Below are 7,232 nucleotides of genomic sequence, written 5' to 3'. Positions count from 1 at the left end.
TTAATTTGGTGTACAGAAAATGTTATATCATTATTAGTGACTGTCTGGTAGAATTCTAAGTTTAACTAGAGAGCCAATTATGTGTTAATTGTTCTGTATCACATGGATTACCTGAAGAAACAATTACAACTGTATCACATCCTTCTCTAGAGAATAAAATGTAAAAATGTTCTCATTGTGTTTTTCCAGTGGTTCTGGCCAGTATCATCCATCACAATAAGTTACCGCATTAAGAAAGGACATTTGGGGAATCCATCCCTCTGGCTTCTAGTGGATATGGTACTATATGTCTCTTGCCTTACAGTTTTAAAAGCACTTGACAATTTGACATTCTTACTGCTAAGTGTTCTTGACTGAGGCACATCAACTATAGAACATTTTTATGAGCCCTGGCAGAAATCATACCCACTGCCTGATGCAAAGTGATCACTTCCATTTGCTTCCAGAAGGGTGAAGGCAATTGTATTTCAGTTGTTCTACTGTTCTACTATAAGTCAGGAAGTTGCTTAAATATAATTAAAAAAAAAAACTTGTGTTCACTTCTATTCGTCCCAGTTATTGGGTTGCAAATAGTTTAAATACAAAATACAGTCAAATAATATCTCCTGATAATTTTACTAAGGCTTTAAATCCAAATATATGATTAGTCTCAGATGTCTGTTCACATATAAGACGATAAATGCTGGTGTAGGGATGAAAGAAAATTGCGAGTGTCACTATGCTTGCCAATTATCTATTCCCTCCACTCAAGATTCTCTCTTAGTCCCTGTTCAAGTATCAAACTGCAGCAATGAGACTGTTTGCACAATGAGAATATTGAACTGACCTTTCACTTTTGGAAGAGGCAGGATTACATGCACGGGAACGGTGAAAAAAAAATTGAGCCTAAAAAGCATAATTTGCCCCAGATATAATTAAATGTGACTAGCTATGGGGAGATCTTGTAGGTAATATTTCTGTAAATGGTTTCTATAATAGAATTGTTATTGTGTTTGGAGAGGAAGCAAAAATTGAAAGCTATGGAACATAGGTTTATTGATCTGACTCACGCAAAAGCATGTACAGTGCATATGCCAGTATTTAAAAAGTGTCATTGACTAAAGACCTTGACTTGGCCGGTTTTCCAGAACAACTGTTATAGTACTCCTTCCCAGAACATATGGAAGAATTCAATAAGAATTACATTTCCAATCATGTATTACTGTAAAAAAACAGTTAATCAAACAGTTAATAAATAAAAAATTAAAAAAAAATCTCATAAATGTTTTCTTTTTGGCTGCTGTCATGTTACTGGCTTGTTGACAAAGTGAGCAAACTAACATATAATAAGTGGAAGCTGGGAAATGTGAGTATAAGTTGCGCTGAAGTAGTGGTGCAGTTTTTCTAAGTACTGCACATAAAACATAGAGCAAGCGCTGTAATTTCATTAAGAAAGCAATTACCTTCCCCCTTTTCGCTGGACTCTTTTCAGCAGAGTTATAGCCTGCCTTGCACTCAGCAAAATTTTAAAACATCGTTAATAAAATGACACAACATAAAAATCAGCACAAGTGTTCATTTAGCTAAAGTCCACATGGTGATAAATGGGAGATGGTGGCTGGAAACTTTAAACTAATGTTTTCTTCCCCATTCCGTGCACTAGATAGAAAGCAGTGGTTATTTGGGGAGATTTTAGTCTCTCTATATTAGACAGATATTATCTCGTGGCTGTCTTTTCTTGTACTGTATGGATTCATCTGGCAGTGAATAGGAAACACCTGCATACGTCCTATTCTTTGCAGCTGACTTTTTTCATCTCTTCATTGACTTAATGTCAGCCTAGACAGACAGGTGTTTCTCTTCAGAATGGCCGGCTTGTCAGAGTCAAGGTGGGTCACAAACAGGCGAACGGTGCTGCCAGAGGTCATGGGGCAAACTCAGCAGGACCAGGTCTCTGGGGTACTAAGACTTACCAGGTGTTTAATATTCACAAAGGTTATTGGTTGAAAAATGTGATAAAGTGTTCTCTGCAATTCAAACTAAATTTTAATGAGACCCCCCCCTTTCCCCTTAAAAAGTCTTACATTAGGGGATGTCTGCTCAATAGACACAGAGGTTAAAGTTAATTCAATAAGGCACATGTACTTTCTCCCTAAAATAAAATGAAAAAGAACACATACACTCAATGGCTTGGCTCCGTTTGTTGAAAATTTTTGTTTCGTTCCCATTTGCAAGGAAGATAACCACTTACATATGGAAGCAATAAATAAGAGCGGTCATTAACATTTCTTTAATTTAGAAAGGAAAATCTTAATGAAGTAATTTCTTAGCCAAGGAAGGCAGAAATGTAAATGAGATGTTTTAAAGGAGAACTATTAAAGCTATTACAATGTAGGTTTTTTCCTGCGTAATGAATTTATGAATTGCCAGTTGTTAAGTAAACATACTTTGTTAATTTTGTACGTATTCCATTAACTGGTAAAAGGGCACTCATCTAAGAACAATGAAATCCAAATAATGTTCCATGCATAATAGGGACGCTCTTAATTCATAAATTAAAGCACTAAAAATGCCATGTTGTGATTATACTTATATAAATAGATGTTTTTCCTTTTAATGAATATACATATATCTATATAACTTTACATTTCCGTTTTTCTTTCTAGCAAGAGGAAGGTTTATTTTTGGCAAGAAGTACAAATAAAACATCGACCAAAACACATTGGGCTAGATTTATTATTACCGTCCTTACCGAAAAACTAAACTAGACAGGAAGAAGAAGCCCTACATATGTGAGTGGGGTAAATTTGGTGTTTCTTGAAAGACGTAAGACACTTTTCTTTACATATCTTGGTTGTCAATACTAATAGACCAATATTTTGCTCCCAAATCGTGGTGTAACACATTTTAGAACACCTCTTAGCCATGGCCCCTTTTGTAGACAGTATTTTAAAAGTGTCCAGGAAGGAACAAAAGATGTCTAAAATTCATGATAAATGTGGAAAACAGCATACACAACAGTTTTTGTGCAGTTTGTGCAAGCTTTCTGGTGCAATCTGCCCGTGAACACTAGAAACAATCAAGATCCCTTAAATAGTGTAATGATGTGCTGTAAGCTGATGAGTAGGCTGGATAACTATTATAAGGTCAAAGCTCCCTATCAAGACTGCAGCACCTAACACAGATAACACACTTTAGTTCTTTGCATTTCTTAAGCTATATATCTGACCTAATTTTAAAGGGGTAGTTTACCAAAGAAATATTTTATTTAAAAAAATCTCAAGTTTTCCAGTACTTATCAGCTGCTATATATCCTGCAGGAAGTGGTGTATTCCTTCTAGTCTTACACAGTGCTCTCTGCTGCCACCTCTGTCTGTGGTAGGAACTGTCCAGATCAGTAGCAAATACCCATAGAAAACCTTTCCTGCTCTCATGACTGGAAATAATACCCCACTTCAGGCAGGACCTACAGCAGTTGATAAGTACGGAAATACTTGAGATTTACTTTACATAAATTACAAATCCCTGGCTCTTTCTGGCACCTGTTGATTTGAAAGACATTTTTTTGTGAACTACCCCTTTAAGGATTTTACAGGGCATGTCTGGGTAAAAATAATAATTTAAAATGTTACTGTCATTTGTAGTAACTTTTTACATCTCATCAGATATGTCACTGATGGCACTGGATCTGACTCCTGAGACCCAATGCCATTCTGAGATGAAGGTGAGGGGAGTGCACAGAAGTGCGGCCCACTGCCCGGCTGGCTGAATATCTGCCTCTATAATAAAGGAAAGGAGTCAGATTTTGACAGCCAGGAGGGGCACTTTCAATCTCACAAATTGGCTATATGGTACAGCCATCTTAGTGTGGTCTGGATAGAAAGAGATAGAGTTTAGTGCTGTTGGTTTGCAAAAGTTTTGAGTGACTATTCTATCCTTTACAATGGTATTATCTACTAGTGATGAGCGTACATACCGATGTTTGGTTCGGTTTGCGAACACAAACATAAAAAAAATGATCAAGATCGATTTGTGTTCACCGAACATTCACGAACAAATAACAAACATACAGTAGAAGCATACATTTGGGTCTACGCACATCAGTTGCAAAGCGTAAATTATGCGTTTGTGTATGCATTTCATTTACATTTATTTCCGTACAAATTGCATACAGATTGCATACATTTCTGTCTAGAGTTACGCACATGCATACAGATTATCAGGCGCAAAGCATAAATTACGCAGTGGTGTATGTTCGCAATTTCGAATATGTTAGAAAATGATTGTTATAACCATTCCGGTCATATAACAAATTGTTTGTGATCAGCAAACACGAACAATTACCATCATGTTCGCACGAACATATACAACATGTTTGCTCATCACTACTTATTATCCATTTTGCTGGTGTATCTCAGCTCGTTCTTTCATACAGTTATTACTGCCATTAGATCATTGGCCACCTTCTCCAGGTAACCTACTCTGGTGCCTTTTCTGTGGGTTCTGAATGCTCTTTGGTTGTAAATGCTTTACTGTACTTCCTTCTCTTTAGTCTCTGTCTCTTCCTTCTCGCTTCTTTCCGCCTATCCTGCTTCAAGTATAATATACTGTATAGAAGCAGGCAGGTTCATTTAACCCATAGATATATAACTATATTTAACTTATAGATATGATAAATATTATTTGATATCGATTATCTTACAATAGATGATGGATACAGTGTAATATATATATTTTTTTCCATTTACCATGAGTACAATTTCCCAGGATTCCCATTTGCAACAGATCAATAGATTATTTGCCAAGGATTCTTTCCAATCCCAGTTCCATGCATCTCTCCCTCTTCTCTTCACTGTATCATAAAGATAGACACATGATGGAGAAGGAGAGGGCTAAGAGGGATTAGCAGACACAAAAAGGGCACTCATACTAAAGGAGACAGTAGTAACATTGCTGTAGAAAGAACAAACATAAAATATTGTGAAAATTCTTAATAGGAAAAACCACCCTTTTACAAGAAGAAGCCCCATATTCCGTTTAACCAGCTCTATTAGGAGTTGTGAGAATAGGGTAAGTGTAGCCAATGCTTCGACTTTTTTTTAAACCATCCTAGAGAAAATCCTGAATATGCACCTGGTTCTTCTAGTGCTTCAATGTTTTGACCTATGACTTAATATTTCATTTTTTTCCTAGCAGGTCATTATAATGTCGTGCAAATTTCATACATATTATTTATGTTTATCATAATGTACAAAAAACACATGGTTTATGAGTCTACAATAACAGAGATTTTTATATTAATATTGATGCTGTGTAGAATGGATAGGTCCATTGGATGAACTGGCACTCAGTAAGGGAGACAGAAATAAGTTCATTTGCATGAATACTAAATAATTCACCTACATAAATTATATATCAAACTCTTCTTCATGCTCAATGGAATAATATCTCTTTTTTTTCTAGCTGGCTGTTTAATATTTGAGTATGGTACTAATTTTGCTATGAACCTATAGAGTTTCTTTTGTTTTACACATGTACTGACAATTAATTACTATGAAAACAACTTGCACTGAGTGACAAAAGATCATAGCAACACCACTGTAACTATTCTAGGTCGTTGCTCTTTTAAATTTTCTAATTAATAGAACGTTTATCACAATAAACCATAGATTCAAATTGAGCACTATTGTTATTATTAACAGCAATGTTAATGGTAGTAGAAGTGAAGTAAGACATAATGAACAAAACACAATTTTATTCTAACAATACACAACATATTGCTGCATTTATTAATATAATTATTATAAGAAGTTTTAGACTAAGTGTGGCTATGGGCAAAGTTTGAAGGTAGCAATTGTAGCAACAATATAAGGTCCCCATACACTTTATACTTTTATCAGTGGTACCTGCTGCTTGTCATGGGTTCGGTCATCATTATAATGTGTATGGGGCTCTTCGGACAGTCCTATGACAAATGTCATCGATGATCAACTGCCCAACCTCTTTGTTCTCTGAGAGATAAGCCGCCATCAGATCTGTATGGATGTGGCTTACCTCTGCCCATAGAGAATACAGGAACGCTCGGCCATGCCAAACATTCCTGTGTATGGTGAGGACAGGGCCGGATGGAAGGGATAATCAGCCAAAGGATTTTTCAACCAGCAGTTATTGAAGGTACATGGCTATCTTAAGTCACATTCAGTCAGTTTAGAACATGGCATTCCAGGATTGTTGTTAGTGTCGTAAAAGACTGAAACACAAAAACTATTTATATGCATTGTTTTAAAAAAAAAAAAAAAAAACACTATATTAAGACCAAATATTACCTCCACACAGTGTTAAATGTCGCCTCCACTCTGTTACTGTAGAAAACAATTTCTATACTGATAGTGTGTATATCACATCCGTCTTATCCTGACAGACAAAAATACCTGGTGCAGGTGTATAGCATAAAAGTCTTTAAAAGTGCTATACATATAGACAATTTCTATACTTGGACCCTTCTGATAGTGTGTATATCACATTCGTCTTATCCTGACAGGCAAAAATACCTGGTGCAGGGCCTTAACTGGCATCCAGGTTGACTACTGGTGTGCCTGCCCTTGCCTCCATGTTGACTACTGCTGCTCCTGTACTGGCCTCGGTGTTGGCTACTGCTGCTCCTGCCTGGCCTCCATGTTGACTATTGCTGCTCCTGCCTGGCCTCCATGTTGGCTACTGCTGATCCTGCCTGGCCTCCATGTTGGCTACTGCTGCTCCTGCCTGGCCTACATGTTGACTACTGTTGCTGATGCCTGTCCTCCATGTTGGCTACTGCTGCTCCTGCCTGGCCTCCATGTTGACTACTGTTGCTGATGCCTGTCCTCTATGTTGACTACTGCTGCTCTGGCCTCAAATGACTATTGCTGGACCTCCACTGGCCTCCAATAGCTACTGCTGCTCCTTCACTGCATTTGTGACCTTTTTCCTGAATAGACCCAGTAATGGTGAATTTCCTGCATAGACCCTGTAATGGTGAATATTGAAGTCTAAAAAATTGACTTTGAGATATCGAAAAGATAATGATGTTACTGACATGTAGAGCCCTAAATTAAACCAAATACACTACCCCCGTTTCATATAGATGCTTTAAACGATGAAATCCGAAGAAATTCGAAATTCAGTCGAACTGAACTTTCCGAAAAAATCCGGAAGTCCGGTCGGAACAAACTTTTGAAAAGTTCGCTCATCTCTAGTAATAAGATAAAATAAAT

Source organism: Dendropsophus ebraccatus, chromosome 5 (assembly GCF_027789765.1).
Source record: "Dendropsophus ebraccatus isolate aDenEbr1 chromosome 5, aDenEbr1.pat, whole genome shotgun sequence".
NCBI classification, from domain to species: Eukaryota; Metazoa; Chordata; class Amphibia; order Anura; family Hylidae; genus Dendropsophus; species Dendropsophus ebraccatus.
This window is presented reverse-complemented; position numbering follows the sequence as displayed.